Raw genomic sequence first — 16955 nt, 5'->3', positions numbered from 1 at the left:
GCTCTCTCATTTAGATTTTGTGAAAATAAAAGCAGGGCGTGAGCTCTGTGCTATCTGTAAAAAGGAGCTGCAACCCTTACGAATTAGCATGTGAAAAATGGTACTTTTTAATCTGCTGAATGAAGGCTGATCACTGTCATAGCAATGCCGCTGCTGGTTTAAGACAGGGTGTCAAACTCAGGGGCGTCACGGCGGTCTCACTTGACCTATCGGGACTTCCCCCTTTTCTTAACTGGGCATGGGCGTGGCCAGTGTGTGACGCATCTGATCCGTTTGACGGCCCTGGTCTAAGATGATGGGAAATACAATCTAAACACATCAGGGAGGGAGGGGCCTCAGTTTGACAGAGGACTGTCTTTGGATTGTCCTGCTCCTTCTTTAATAGTAAGGTTTGTTGGTCAATTTTTTCTTTGTTGTATTAAGATGGGCAGAGCTGAAGAATACCTATTAAAGAACAATGGGACTTTACCCATGCTGGGATTTCAGTGTTCTTAACCATGCATTGAATTTGGTGATGTAGAAACATAGAATCATAAGCTTGGAAAAGTCTTGGAGGTCTTCTTGTCTAACCATCTGCCCAAGGCAGGAATCCTAATACCATACTGGACAAATGGCTGTCCAACACTATCTCGAAAACCTCCAATGATGAGGCACCCACAACTTTGAAAGGCAAGCTGCTCTACTGCTCAATAGTTTACACTGCCAGAAAATTTCTCATTTCAAGCTGGCTCTTCTTTTGATGACCTTTCATACTTTGGTTTTTGTCCTATCTTCAGGTGCTATGCAGAATAATGCCCTCTTCCCTGTGGCAGCCATTCAGGTATAGCAGGAAGACGGTTATTATGTCTCTCTTCCCAGTCTTCTCTTTGTTAAACTAAACATACCTAGTTTGTTAATTTAAATATACCTAGTTTGTTAGGACAAATGTACCTAGTTCATACATTTGACTGAAAAGGAGCAAGAATGCATAGGATAATAAATATTGTGTTTCTATGCCTAATATGTAGGTTTTGTGATTGTGTTACAATTTCTATGCATAATATATAAGTCTTGTAATTGTGTTAAAGCAGCAAGCATTTCATGCCAAGATGAGCAGTCATAGATAAAATGTCATGTATCATCATCCTGCCTATATACTCAGATCTACCTAATAGTTCTTTGGTTAGGATTTTAATTGTTACGTTTTTACCAGTCCCAGACTGAATCGAATTAATAAGAACAACAACAACAACAACAATAATGCCAAATAAAGTATTCTATTCTATTCTATTCTATTAATATTGTTTGAATAAAGATCAGTTAAAACATACTGTTAAATGCACACATGCATTAAATGTGTCTGTATTTTTTTTAAAAATCCACAAGACTTAGAAAATCAGAATTAAAATATTGTCCCTGTGAACCAATTAAAATTAAATTAACTGCTTACCTCTGGTCTAGGGATGGACACTGACGCATAAGCATTGATTTGTGCATATTGCTCTGTCCTTTGAAATACCGTATTTTCACCCATATAACCCGCGGGTTATATGCGTTTTTTACATGCACAGCGCCCCCCTGCGGGTTATATGCGTGGGCGGGGTATACGCAAAATATTTTACACAGATTAACTACCGGTAAAGGGAGAGCTTGGGACCACCACTTTCCTCGCGGCAGTGGGCTGGCTCGGCGGCTCGGGCTCCTTTTCTCCCTTTTCCTGCTTGGGTTTCGGGACGCCTTCGTGAAAACCCCACCCCTGGCTATGGGCGAAGTGACCAGGAAGAAGCAGGAGGTGGGAGGAAGCCCGGATTCTGCAGCCCCTCGCCTTCTCTGGGCTTGGAAGTCCGGCAGGAAGGGAAGGGGAGCAGGCGGCGGTGCGGCTTCTTCTTCTGCTTTGCTCTGTGAAAGGGCTTCACTGCCGAAGCATTTTGGTTTAAAAAAAAAACACAGCTGAGATCGGGGGGGGGGGGGGCGCGCTAAAGAAACGGAGGAGGAAGCCTGCTCACGCGGGGGGGGGGGGGAGTTGGAGGAACGCAGAAGGGAAACAGCTGAGATCGGTGGGGGCTAAAGAAACGGAGGAGGAAGCCTGCTTTTCTCCCTTTTCCTGCTTGGGTTTCGGGACGCCTTCGTGAAAACCCCACCCCTGGCTCTGGGCGAAGTGACCAGGAAGAAGCAGGAGGTGAGAGGAAGCCCAGATTCTGCAGCCCCTCGCCTTCTCTGGGCTTGGAAGCAGGAAGGGAAGGGGAGGAGGCGGCGGCGCGGCTGTGGCTCCGTTTTCACACACACACACACACACCCCTCCCTTCTTCTGCTTTGCTCTGTGAAAGGGCTTCACTGCCGAAGCATTTTGGTTTTAAAAAAAAACATCGTCCCTTTCTCTCTCCAGTTAACAGGGCCAACCCAAGTGGTGCATTTTATCTGGGAGACGACACACACACACACACACACACACACACACGACACGTGCGGCAGGAGGAGCGGCGTCCTCCGCGCTCTCGGCTGCCACAAACGCCACGCAACCAGGGAATCTCCTTTTGGGGGGGGGCAAAGCAGGGCAGTTTCTCGCCGTTCTGCGAAGCTGGGAAAGGATGCGGGAGTTTCCTTCTTCTTCCTGCCCCCCTCCGTCTCCCCGCTGCCACCTTTCAGTCTCCCCAGCCTCGTCCGGGAGAAGCGGCTTGGTGGCGTCTTCCTTTCGTACCCCGGTGCGCCTCCCTCGCCACCGCAAGTCGCCTTTTGCCCCCCCCCCCCCCCCCAAATAATAATACTAAATAAGCAGGTGCGCCGCTTGGGCTGGCTTGGCTTCTCGGTTAGATAAAACCAGCCGGTGCCCCCTTTTTTTTTGCTGGTTTATTTCGTCGTCATCCGCCAACCCCAGAAATCCGTGCAGTTCGAAAGCTGAGCGAGGTGAACGACCCCGGCGAGGGTAGCAGTAGCGTCTGAAGAAGAAGCCGCCCCTTCGCAAAGGCTCTTCGGCTTCAGGCAGCCAGCGGCTTCACGAGAGGGAGAAATCCGTTGTTATTTTTTTGCTCCCTTCTGGCGAAGAGCCTCTCAGATACGGCGGTGCCTCCCGTGAGGAACGGTAGATGCTCTCTCGCCTGCCAGAAGGGAGCAAAAAAATAACAACGGATTTCTCCCTCTCGTGAAGCCGCTGGCTGCCTGAAGCCGAAGAGCCTTTGCGAAGGGGAGGCTTCTTCTTCAGACGCTGAGAGAGCATCTACCGTTCCTCACGGGAGGCACCGCCGTATCTGAGAGGCTCTTCGCCAGAAGGGAGCAAAAAAATAACAACGGATTTCTCCCTCTCGTGAAGCCGCTGGCTGCCTGAAGCCGAAGAGCCTTTGCGAAGGGGAGGCTTCTTCTTCAGACGCTGAGAGAGCATCTACCGTTCCTCACGGGAGGCACCGCCGTATCTGAGAGGCTCTTCGCCAGAAGGGAGCAAAAAAATAACAACGGATTTCTCCCTCTCGTGAAGGGGGGAGGAATCTGGTGCTTTCTCTGCTCCTTTGTTATTTTTTTGCTCAGCAAAAAGGGCCGGGAGATATTTGGGCAGCTCTCGTTTCAGTTCTACGGGTGAGGAGATGGGGGAATCGGGAAGGTTTTCACGAAGGCGTCCCGAAACCCAAGCAGGAAAAGGGAGAAAAGCAGGCTTCCTCCTCCGTTTCTTTAGCCCCCACCGATCTCAGCTGTTTCCCTTCTGCGTTCCTCCAACTCCCCCCCCCCCCGCGTGAGCAGGCTTCCTCCTCCGTTTCTTTAGCGCGCCCCCCCCCCCCCGATCTCAGCTGTGTTTTTTTTTTAAACCAAAATGCTTCGGCAGTGAAGCCCTTTCACAGAGCAAAGCAGAAGAAGAAGCCGCACCGCCGCCTGCTCCCCTTCCCTTCCTGCCGGACTTCCAAGCCCAGAGAAGGCGAGGGGCTGCAGAATCCGGGCTTCCTCCCACCTCCTGCTTCTTCCTGGTCGCTTCGCCCATAGCCAGGGGTGGGGTTTTCACGAAGGCGTCCCGAAACCCAAGCAGGAAAAGGGAGAAAAGCAGGCTTCCTCCTCCGTTTCTTTAGCCCCCACCGATCTCAGCTGTTTCCCTTCTGCGTTCCTCCAACTCCCCCCCCCTGCGTGAGCAGGCTTCCTCCTCCGTTTCTTTAGCGCGCCCCCCCCCCCCGATCTCAGCTGTGTTTTTTTTTAAACCAAAATGCTTCGGCAGTGAAGCCCTTTCACAGAGCAAAGCAGAAGAAGGGAGGTGTGTGTGTGTGTGTGTGTGAAAACGGAGCCACAGCCGCGCCCCCGCCTCCTCCCCTTCCCTTCCTGCCGTTTCTTTCCCCCCCCCCATCTCAGCTGTTCCTTCTCCCGTAATCGTCGCGGGTTATATGCGTGGGCGGGGTATACGGAAAATATTTTACACGATCCTGAAAACCTGCGGGTTATTCGCGTGGGCGGGTTATTTGCGTGGGCGGGTTATATGGGTGAAAATACGGTAAATGTTGCAACCCATTGACCCAAATAAACGCCAGAAACTGCAAGGCAGTTGAGATCAAATACATTATGTTTTCTAAACAATACTTCCTCTGTTCTTTATCAGGAACAGCTTATGTTCTAGTTCATTATTAGTTACAAATCATAATAGCCTTTTGGTGTTGCTACAGGTAACCTTCAGGTTATGATCACAATTGGGGGAAGCTCAGTTGCTAAGTGGCATTGTTGCAAAGCAAAATATCAGGTAACCACATTGCTTAGGGAAGGCAATTCCAGAAATCCTGGTTGCCACTGTAAACGTGGACAACGTGGGTCATTAAGCCAGGACCTCATGTGATAACAACTTCTGACTTCCTACTGAGTTCCCTGTTGACTTTGCTTGTGGGAAGTTGGTAGGGAAGGTCAGAAATGGTGACCATGACCATGTGCCTCCTTGTGATATCAAGCCAGGTGCTGAGAACCCAGATCATGATCCCATGACCACGAGGATGGTGCGGTGACCAGAACTCCAAGTGCATTATAAGTCCCTTTGAATATTCACTAAACAAATGGTCATAACCAGAGGACTAGTGTGTACCTCTTCCCCAGGGGTGGGTTTCTCGCCCCGTTCCAACTGGTTCAGTTGGAATGGGGCCGGCGGCATCCTCGTGCACGCGCACAGTGCACGCATACGTACTAGCGTCTGTGCGATGCTCCAGCTGCTCCTGGAGGATCGCGCAGGCACTGTATGCGTCCTGCGCATGCGTGGAAGCGCAGAACTCATCAAAACCGGGTAAGGAGCGCGGGCGGGCGGGCCCTTCGCCGTTCCCAGAAGTTACTTACTTCCGGGTTCGCCGACCAACCGGTTCGCGGGGACCGCCGTGAACCAGTTGAAACCCACCCCTGCTCTTCCCCACCCGGTAAGATAAGACTACAACATGCTTCCTTCTTTACATCTTCTATCTTCTCTGACTTTTTGTTTACATACTTCCATCCCCTATTCCTCCTTTCCTCTTATTTCCTCTTTTCTTCCTATTAAAAAGTTCATGTTTTTTTCACTGGGGTTAAATATTATATCTGGTAGCCTTTTTGTTGAAGCAATAGATAATTACATTTCCAATTCGCTATCATAGTAAAGACAGATGAATTCCAATTTTCATTTAAATACTTTACATTGGAAAATGCCCTGCAACTAATCTCCAAAGCATAAGCTGAAAGCCTTTTCAAAAAGGGAGAATATAACCGGGGGACAAAATCTTGCTAAATCTAACCCAATGGTTCTTCGTACAAAGTACAGTAGCCACTTCAATTTTCTGCCACAAGGAGGCGATATAGATCCATTTATCAGCCAATTTTGCAACCAAGCTAGAAAAAAAAGGGGGGGGCGGGGAGAGGTAACAAATGAATCTTGTGTGGCTTCTTTATTACCAATATTGCTTATTAGATTTCCACTGATTTTGTTCCAAACCCTTTCATTTGCTACTGAAGTGCATATTGAGAAATATTTAACACCCAAACAGATGGTCCTCAACTTGCAACCACAATTGAGCCCAAAATGTATGTTGCTGAGCAAGATAGTTGTTCAATGAATCTTGCTCCGTTTCGTGACCTTTCTTTGCCACATTTGTTAAGTGAAGCACTGCAGTTGCTCGATTAGTAACACATTTTTTAAAGCGAATCTGGATTCCTCGTTGATTTTGCTTGTCGGAAGATCACATGACCCTGGGACATTGCAACCGTCATAAATACCCACCAGTTACCAAGCATCCGAATTTTAATCAAGGGACCAGGCCATAGGGATGCTGTAACATTTTTAATTCCGAAAAACGGTCATAAGTCCCTTTTTTCGGTGCCATTATAACAGTGTTTCTCAACCTTGGCAACTTGAAGATGTCCGGACTTCAACTCCCAGAATTCCCCAGCCAGCATTCGCTGGCTGGGGAATTCTGGGAGTTGAAGTCCGGACATCTTCAAGTTGCCAAGGTTGAGAGCTGGCTGGGGAATTCTGGGAGTTGAAGTCCGGACATCTTCAAGTTGCCAAGGTTGAGAAACACTGCATTATAACTTTGAAGTATCCCTAACACATGGTTGTAAGTTGAGGCCCACCTGTATCTGAGAGAGAGTCCCAAGAAAGCATTTAATCTCATGCCAAGTCTGTTTGTTTTCTATCCCGTCTTTCCTTGAGGAACTCTGCTTAGCTTATACGAGGTTCTCCCATTCATTCTCTGCCCCAAATAACGACCTCACGAGAACTCTGCAAGAGCATGTTGTCAAAGCTTGAAGTTGTCAAAGAAGCAAATGGCAAAGCATGAACCTGAAGCCCGGGCCTCCCCTTTCTCCTCCTATCCACACTTTTGTCTCTTTCCTTTCCAAATATGTTAGAGCACCAAATTTGTGTGCGCTGTTCTTTCTGTATTGTTTTGTGTTTTTATGCTTGCAAGTCATGAGGTTGTGATGGGCAATTGTATAAATTGAACGAATGAATGATCCTTGCCTATGTAAAAGTAATGAATGCAGTGCGATTCATTATTCATAAAATTGGGAATATTATTTTAGAAAAGGCAGGAAGCGCACGGACAATGAGACTGCAATTTGAACTCGATAGACTGTCAACATTTAGCCAAGAGCAAAGAAACTTGGCTTGCATATCGCACTGTTGTCCTGCCTGCGACAATTTATTTGATGAACATCCAAAAATCTGCCACGAATACTTCAATGGCCTGGAAAGGCCTCCTGAAAAGCAAACCCCTGCTGGTTTCACTGATATAGATTGGGATTAAGAGCCGAGGTGGCGCAGTGGTTAGGGTGCAGTACTGCAGGCCACTTCAGCTGACTGTTAGCTGCAGTTCAGCGGTTCAAATCTCACCGGCTCAAGGTTGATTCAGCCTTCCATCCTTCTGAGGTGGGTAAAATGAGGACCCAGACTGTGGGGGCGATATGCTGACTCTGTAAACCGCTTAGAGAGGGCTGAAAGCCTTATGAAGCGGTATATAAATCTAACTGCTATTGCTATTGCTATTATTTCTTGTAGTGCATGTGAATAGAGCAAGCTTACAGTGTAGTCATAGTTAAAGACGACTCCTAAGAACATCTTGGACAGCCAAGAAAATAAACAAATGGATTATCAAACGAATCAGCCTAGATTTCTCACCTGAGGCCAGCTTCAATGACCAGTTCAAATTATCCTTCTTCAGACAATTTAGCACTCTGAAAAAGTCTCCAGTGCTGGGAAGGTACAAGAAAGCAGAAGAAGGGGGTGAACAGCAAGATGAACAGACTCAGTTACTTTGACTGTGGGAAACTTGAAAGAATAGCTTAGGAGCAGATCATCATGGAGAAAATCTAAGTGGTTGGTAAGAGATGACGTTGATTTGATGGCATATAATAATCAGCCAAGCTTCCAGTAAGATCCTATCGAACCTTCTGTCAGAGTTTGTTGCATAAATTCAAACCCAGAAGCATACACAGATAACTGATGCAACAGGATTCATTAAATTCTTTATATACATAAGAACAGATGAACAAATGTACAATACCAACAGGTGGTTCTTCCGAGTAAACACAAGGCAGGAGAGTTAGAGGCAAACACAAGCAATTAGTTTCATTTCAGCAGACAAGCCCAGACAGACTGTTTAAGTTTCTGTTTCAATTCTCTGCACAGACTCAGATCTGTTTAAGCTCCCATTGGCTGACTTAGTTGCTATGTCTATTCATTGGATGATCTTGTTCCCATGTCTCTCCCAATCATGAATATTTTAACACCTCCTCTCCTTTTATCTTTGTCTCTCCTGAAGCAGTTAGGAGCATTAATGCACCAAGGGCAGCTATTTTTTTTATAACTATCAGTATTTTTGCCTCTTTTTTATTTCGACTTGCCAGCAGTCACATCAATACATGATGCTGAATAAGGAGTCCCCAAAATTTTTGGAGGAACCTAATTTCAAATCCAGGGACATAAAGATTACCAGTATATTACCAACAAGGAAGTAAGTATCACTGAATTCAATTGGATTTGTGAGTACAAAAACATAAAATGATAAGCTTTTGGAATGAATTAACAAATACACTTGGATAAACTAATGAATATCTGCAAATTGCCAAGTGCTCAAATTTTGATCTTGTAACCCTGGGGATACTGTGATGATTTTAAGGAGCCATTGCAATGATGCTGAAAAAATAACTTGCAACAGGTCCTTAAAGCCATCACAGCATCCCCAGGATTACGTGATCAAAATTTGAGCACTTGAGGACTTTGAATATTCATTAAATGAATGGTCGTAAATCAAGGCCTACCTGTAGTCAGAATCTTTTGCAACCTTCCAAAAAGTAAGTTCCAACTTCCCTGAGAAGAAAAGTGATGCAAGATCTAAAGCCTTTAGAGCAGTGGTTCCCAAACTTGGCAACTTTAAGACTTGTGGACTTCAACTCCCAGAATTCTCCAGCCAGCTCTTAAAGTTGCCAAGTTTGGGAACCACTGCTTTAGAGTCTAAAGAAGAAAAAAGCAGGAGTGTATCTTACAGGGGAAGAAAACTTCTGAATTATCCTTGTCTTTTTACTCTGTATGTCAGCTTCTTTCTTCCTCTAACATTGTCTTCTTCTGCCATTATTTCTACCCATTATTCACCCCCGTGGTACATCTGGAACTCATGCAAGCCATTAGCTGTCTTCCACGATTTGATGGGCCCTTTTTTCTATTATTTCTAGTTTCCCTGCTGTGCCAGAATTAGCAGAATGGAACTATGATCAAATGAACTAACAAAAATGCTAGCGCCTGGAATTTTATTTAAAGACATTCCTTTTTTTATCTTCCAAAATGTACATATTGCAGCTCGTTTGAAGTAGTCTTGTCAAGTCCATTCCAAAGGAAGTCTAGAATATTCAACAATATGTATCTTTCCATCACTTTGAAGTTCGAGCTGCTCACACGTCCCAATCATGTTATTCTCCCCTAGGATTTAATGGAAATGGAAAGTAAGAGGGCTGCAGACCACTGGAGAAATGATCACTCAAGGAGATGCTATTTATGCCTTATGCAGATATATGCAAATTCCTTAGAAGTTCTAACAGTAACATCAAGAAGTTGAAATCTCTGCCATTTACCAGTTATCACTTTTTCTACATGGGAAAATTGATATTATATTATTGATATTATATGTCAAATTATCCCAAACGAAGGTTTTAGATAAGTCTTCCCCCTCTAGCATCTTCCATGCTATGTTACCCATCACATCAAGCTAGCCCACCATCTGGCTGTGCGGTCAGGAAAGCAGGGTTAGAACAACAGTTAGAGGAAGAACCGAACCAATAATAGATCATGATGGAACCAAAGGTAGATATCAATTTTGGGGTCTCAAGAATCAGTTCCTTTTCCTCGCTGATCTTTCCAACATAATAACCTTGAGGTCAAAGGATAGGTTAGGGATTCAATTGCTAGTATTGTCCAAAACTCATTAATTGAGCCCAAAGTCTGGAATTTTGGAACATTAGCAAGAACATTAGCAAGAAAAGGGTTTAGGCTAGCGGTTCATCTGCCATTAGTAATCTATGTAATGTAATATAACTTTTCATTTCAGCCGTCAGCAGAGGAAAGAAAGCAGAAGTAAATCTCTACGAAGATTTGGGACATCATCTCTAAATCAAACTCCTTCAACGTCAAAGCTCCATGATTATGGCAGCTTTTCATTACACAACTTTCAGTAGCCCTGCAGACTATAAAGGCTGAGCAGGTTATCCCTTTTCAGGCAGGGTACCACAAACAGTTTTGATACTTCTAACATTTGGGAAGGCTTCAGTCCAGAGAGATTCAATTAATTTTTCATATGCTCAGAACAGTTTCAAGATGTTCCTTCTCAACTTGAACCAAAAACCTCAGCTCCTATCTAGATCTCCACTATAGATATAGATCAATAAGCAGCAGCTGACTTCAAAAGTGTCACAGTCGGTAATTACCATCATGTGTGCTCACTAATGCAGATATATTGGAATCTCACAGAAATTGGGCCCTAGGAATTTTTCCGTGTGTGAGCTCCCATTCAGGTTACATCGCTGTTGGGAAGCATCTTCCGAACGTGACTTTCTCCCATTTGAAATAAGTGGAGGAATTTTAAATAAATAGGTTTTGACCCTTATGTAATCCTCCTCTGCACAGCAGTATGTAAGAATATCAATTTTTAAAAAATTGTAGGCATAGATACATTCACCTTTTGTACTCATTTCTCCACAGAATTTCTCTACTATTAGCAATATGCACCCTACCCACAAACAACACAACAGGAAATATTAGTTTGTCTCTCCCTTCCTATAGGCGAAAAAATTATTGGTAAATTTACCTATGCTGGATATTCTCAAGAGGAGGTGCATTTAATTCGGATCCTTGCACTGAAAAGGCCTTCCTATTCAATAGCCTTCACATTCTACAATTCCATGATTTTAAGAGCCACCTTTGTGCAGCACTCCAGAGATAATTGTGGAGAAAGTTTTAGAGAAAGAACCACAGGTTCAGAATAAAACCACAGTTCCCAGTTTGTTAGCTTGTTGTTAGTTGCAAAATCGTGTCCGACCCATAGTGACCCCAAGGACAACGTTCCTCCAGGCCTTCCTGTCCTCTACCATCCTCTGGAGTCCATTTAAGCTCACATCTACTGCTTCGGTGACTCCATCCAGCCACCTCATTGTCTGTCATCCCCTTCTTCTTTTGCCCTCAATCTTTCCCAGCATGAGGCTCTTCTCCAGTGAGCCCTTCCTTCTCATTAGATGGCCAAAGTATTTGAGTTTCATCTTCAGGATCTGGCCTTCTAAAGAACAGTCAGGGTTGATGTCCTCTAGGACTGACTGGTTTAATCGCCTTGCAGTTCAAGGGACTCACAGGAGTTTTCTCCAGCCCCACAGTTCTATTAGATAACAAATGATGTCTATGGAGATTCTCAATCATCCAGGTCATGACTGTCCCAAAGGTGCTTTTCCAAAGACAACAACACTTTCTTAGTTTTCTTTTCCCTTGAAAATGTTTCGCTTCTCATCCAAGAAGCTTCTTCAGTTCTTTTTCAAGCTCTTCTTCTTTTAATCATCATGCAAATGCTGCCACTTGCACAAGACATTGTATGTACATAATCTCGACATTTAAATGACGATGTTACCATGGGCATTTAATCAGTCTGACATTATCCCAGTTTGCTGTGGATATCTCTGCTGATAGGCAATTATAAATATATTTAGACTTTTACCTTTCCTACCATGTTTGTGTTTTAGAAGAAATCAAGGCCGTGAAAAAAATACATTTTGTAACACAGTCTAGTATATGCACTTGTTCCAGTTTGCAGTATATAGTTCTTTTCAGGTTGTTTTTGTCGGGGAGATAAATGATCACATGGAGAAGATGATAGAAGAAATACTGCAGAGTTCTCGTTCATTCTCTTCAATGTCCTGTCACAACAGGGATGTGCAGTCACTAGAGGCAGGGGAGGCATGGCCTCACCAGTCATGAGGAAAAGGAAAGAATTTTAAAGAATTTTTTAAAAATAATTAAAGCCAAGGTAGTTGCTACCAGATTCACAGTGACTTGGAACAGTGCTTAGTGTTAACTATAGGAGGAGGCCAGAGAAATAGGGGCCTCCTGTGCATAAGCAATTTTTCGCCTTTTAAGAGTTAAGCAAGGGTTAACAAACAAAAAATTTCGTATGCAAAGGACTCAGAGCTCTGGCCTTTCATGAGGGGAGGGCAGGGCAGGCAGAAGCAGAGTTGAAATCGTCTCTGAAACAGCTGGAAAAGGTGCGTGTGGGGAGGGGGGAGGAATTCAAAAAGTTTGATTGGAAGGCAGCAGGGGAAGGGGGGGTATGGCAGAGGAGCTGCTTTCAAGCCTTTGGAAAATATATCCAATCCAACTTCTGTGTTTGTGTTTGTTTGAGAGTGAGTGAGGGATCCAATTTCTCTGTGTGCGTGTGTCTGTTTGAGAGAGGAGGGAGGGAGGGAGAGAGGGAGGAAGGAGGGGGAGGGAGAAAAAAAAGGGAAAACTTATTTTGCAAGGGGGAAAAATGCTGTCGCTTTAAATCGGAACTGAGCATGCCTGGCTGTGGAATTCTGGGAGTTGAAGTCCACAAGTCTAAAAAGTGCCTCACCAGCCATAAAGCTGACCGCACGTCACTGTGTCACAATTATACCAAAAAGCACCAGAACATATATTTACTTTGTTTGTACTTTTCAGTTTCTTCAGCCCCTGAAGATACCTGACAGTAACAGGCACCATATCGGGATGATTGAACGATACTTTCTGGAAATCATCTGGCTTTGGCCTTGGAAGTATACATTGAGTACAGTTCTGAGAATCTACTTAAAACTTCAGATGGGACAATGAGACATCCAACCTTTCCAAATATGAAAGCTTTTTGTTTCTAAAAAGCACAATTCCGTCTGGAAAGTTCCCTCTCTTGCCTACAAACAAGCATGTTTCTTACATTTGATTTAATTCCTTCTCATTTTTCAAGCCTAGCACCTAAGTTTGCAGCTAAAACAAGGAGAAAAACCTCTGCAAGAAGATTGATATATTTTATATATTTTATGATATAATATATATTGATATATATTATATAAGAATGCATATTAGGAGAAATGAAAATATATCAATCTTTTCATTTCTCCTAATATGCATTCTTATATAATTCAATATCATATACACCTATTCCCATGTGTGTACTCTGCATTTTTTACTAAGCTAATGTATTTTGTGCACATTTTTCATCAAATATTAAATTATGCTTTACTCATATTTACAATAACAGTCTAGCGCGCAGAATTTGGAAAGGCACATATTTTAGTAAATTGTGTGTGTGTGCATTTATATGTGTGCGTTTGTGTACATATGCATACATATGTAGAGAAAGTATTCTGAACATGCAGTCCAGTTAACACACACTTGGGAAATGAAAATTGGAAACTAAGCACTAAAATATGAAACAAATACTGTATATTTAGCAGACTCACCATTTGAGTTGGAGTTTAGCATCTCAAGGAAACAGTTATTGACAGACAATCCTAGTGAAATTATGTCATGAAAATTTGAATGCAAGCAACTGAACAAGTTGTATATGTTTTTCATGAGTATGTTTTTAGTTTTCCTTTCCTTTCTGATTTTATCACAATTTCAGATAAGAGAAAATGATCCGCTCCCATACCCACATCTCATTTTTTTCCTAATTCAGAAGTTTAATATTCATATATTGACCTGAACTTTAACCTGGTGTAGGCAAATTATATCAGAAAAGGAAGTACCTTTGATGAAAATTAATTACTCTTTTCAGAAATATTTTCAAGAAACTAATCTCTCCCTCATGAAAACAAGTGAAAAAAAGTTTGGACTTTAATGTCCATTTTAAGAAAAGCTTAACAAAGCATGGATGATGAATAATAAAAAATTTTGTTGTAAAGAGCTCTTACATTGGCACCTGATAGAAGTAATGGACACATGGATTGGGAAACCAAGAACGCCAACACTTTAAAAATTAACACCCACCTGTCTTAGATTCGAAGACTGATGTTTTGAGAAGATCAAGCAACACATGGCTGTGTTTGCCTCCTTAGTTCTTTGTGAGGTAAAGTTTTGTATCTTATATCTACTGAAGTTCGTTCAGCACACCCCCAGGTCAAGGTTTTCTATAGCGTGGCACCAAATTTTGCATGAGGCCAGGCCTATAATATCACGGTTGTTCTTTCAGATGAATCTAAAAAAAGCAGGGAGAAATACAGTGCTCATTTTTGTAGTTGGCAAGACATTCAAAACATATCTTTTCCATATAGTGCACACTGACCACAACTCTTTCCTAACAGAAAGCAGCTGAAAGGGTTCTGGCTGATATCAAGACCAAGGCAGGGGAGAAATTATGTCACCCAATCACCACGATGCCATCTTCCTGCCTTACAAAAATATCACTTGCTGCTATATAAATCATTCTACAGTTTCAATACTGAACTTGTAGTTTGCAAGAAGAACTTGGTGCATTGCTGATGTTCTTTGACTTATCACGTATACATTATCTTTCTGTAACTATGTTGTCTTACTTTATCCATATAGTACTTGTATTATTTTGTTTCTTAGTGAAATTCTTAACGAGAGATGTAAGTTGAGAATTGGCAACTGATTAGAGCAGTGTTTCTTAATCATGGCAACTTGAAGATGTCCGGACTTCAACTCCCAGAATTCCCCAGCCAGCATTCGCTGGCTGGGGTATTCTGGGAGTTGAAGTCCGGATATCTTCAAGTTGCCAAGGTTGAGAAACACTGTATTAGAGCTAGAGTCTCAATCTCAAGGCCCAGGTGGACGGATAGGGCCCACAGAGTGCTTAGACCTGGCCTACAGGACCTCCCTGGAAAAAGCAGAGGGGTGCAGGAGGCTGTTGCAGCCGAAAATGGAGCTCAGGAGCCATTTTTTGCTGGCAGAATCCTCAGGCCACCACAGGCGCCCGCAACAGGAGTGAGGTCGAGCTGGCCATGCCTACCTTGGCCCCCTGAGGTCAAATACAACCCTGATGTGGCCCTCAATGAAATAGAGTTTGACACCCTGGATTAGAGTTTTTTTTAAAGTTATTAATCAAGAGCCAGTTTGGTTTAGCAGTTAAATCATCAGGCTAAAAATCAAGAGACCATGAGTTCTAGTCCTGCCTTATGCATGAACCCAGCTGGGTGATCCTCAGCCTGTGTTTCTCTCAGTCTTAGGAAGGAGGCAGTGGCAAACCACTTCTGAAAAAACCTCGCCAAGGAAATAGCAGGGATTATCCACAGAGAGAAAAAGGGTAGAAGAAAAACCTCCGTGCCCCTCCCCTCCGGAAAATCCAGGAAGTAACACTGGCAGCCCCTCTAGCCAAGCGTTTCCTGGAGCTCTATGGTACTTGGTCATCTTTTCTTATAAAAGTGAGTAAAAGGGGCGGGGGGGGGGTCCGTTTTCTTGCTTTAAAGTTTTAATATCCTCAATGAAAGTACTGAGACAGAGAGAGGGATTAGACAGGGTGTCTTTTGTCTTGCCCCGGTTAGGATTTCTCAAGCAATCCACTGGGCTTTCAACATGAAGCCAGAAAATCGGGACTTTTTAAAAACGGCCCGGGACACGGGAAAAATTGTTATAAAGCGTGACCATCCCGCTGAAATCGGGATGTCTGGTCACCTTAACCAAACTTTCAAACTAGAAGCTTTTCCTTTAAGATATAAAAGGATTTTTTAAAAAGCCAGAATCTAATAAATGAAAGCTATTATTTGCCAGAACAAAATTCCATCTGCAATATTTTAGTTTTCATTCATCTCTTTGGTCTTCTGTGGATTAATTAACTGATTATTTTTATTTTCTGCCAATTAAACTATTGCAGTCTTGCAGTTCTGCCGGAACATAGTTTGACCTTCAACTGAGTAAAAATTTAATCTGCTATTTAAATAGTAAAAAAATATAATAATAAGCAGAATTTCTCAGTGCAGTTGAAACAATCATCTAGTTTTTTAAAATGTTTTTCTACTATAAAAGTTAACGCAAACCAGTCAAGCTGATAAAATCTGGAATTATCGTAAATAAAAAAAAATGGTGTGAAGGTTTTGTGGTAAAGAGTAGAATTTAAATTCTACGAGTTTTCTATTTTACTTATCAACTTGTTGTTCACAACAACTATGGGATGGCTAGGAAAAAATATTTTTCAAGGCAGCAGAATACACCTATTAAATTTAGATCAAAAAGAAATATCCACAGACCAATAGTAGAAAGGAGGGAAATCTAGTGATAGAAAGACCTAGTCAGCATGCTTTAGTTAAACAAACATCCTTCTTGTTTTTTACAGCTGAATATAGTAGGGCAGAGGCAGAAAGGAAAGATCAAAGCTAAATCTAATAGTACAGAAGAATAAAAGTGAGAGGGAGTGATGTGAATAAGACTGATCCTAGTAGGTATTTGATAAAAGACAGCAAATGTGTCAAAGAATTTAAAAAAGGGAAAACATGTTACATATGGAGAAAATGCAGCTTTTGGTATTACTTTTGCACCATCCCAATTTTATTAAAAGATTATGGGAATGGGGGAAAAAAAAAGAATGGACATGAAGTTAATATTACGATAATTCCATTAATGGTTGAACTTCATTAAGGGATTTAGATTACAATTTGAAGTGCTCTGCCAACCATTAGACTTTTTTTTTTTAAAAAAAACTTTTTTTCAAAGCAAAAGAGGGAAGAATCACAAAGAAGCTCATTAGCTTTTAAAAATGAGAGCTAAGGCATAATGATCAGTGCAGACTTTTTTTTTTCTCTACAAAAAGAATTTGAGACAACAAAGCAAAAGGGAAAATGGGGGGATGTATATGACCACTTTAGTCTTGGCAAATTTATGATGAAAGTCCCCCCACTAGTGTTATTAATAATAGAACAGGTGGACTTCTTTGCAAACGTTAGATATAATTAAACTATTTAGTGCAAATGGAAGAACTAGCTAAAATAATATAAAGATAATACTAAAAGACAAATTAAAAATGGCTGAACAGTTATGGAATTTTGGCAACTGCTGAGATCTCATA

The sequence above is a fragment of the Thamnophis elegans genome, chromosome 10 (genome assembly GCF_009769535.1).
Source record: "Thamnophis elegans isolate rThaEle1 chromosome 10, rThaEle1.pri, whole genome shotgun sequence".
Lineage (NCBI taxonomy): Eukaryota > Metazoa > Chordata > Lepidosauria > Squamata > Colubridae > Thamnophis > Thamnophis elegans.
The sequence above is the reverse complement of the archived record's forward strand: the minus strand, read 5'-3'. Positions refer to the sequence as shown.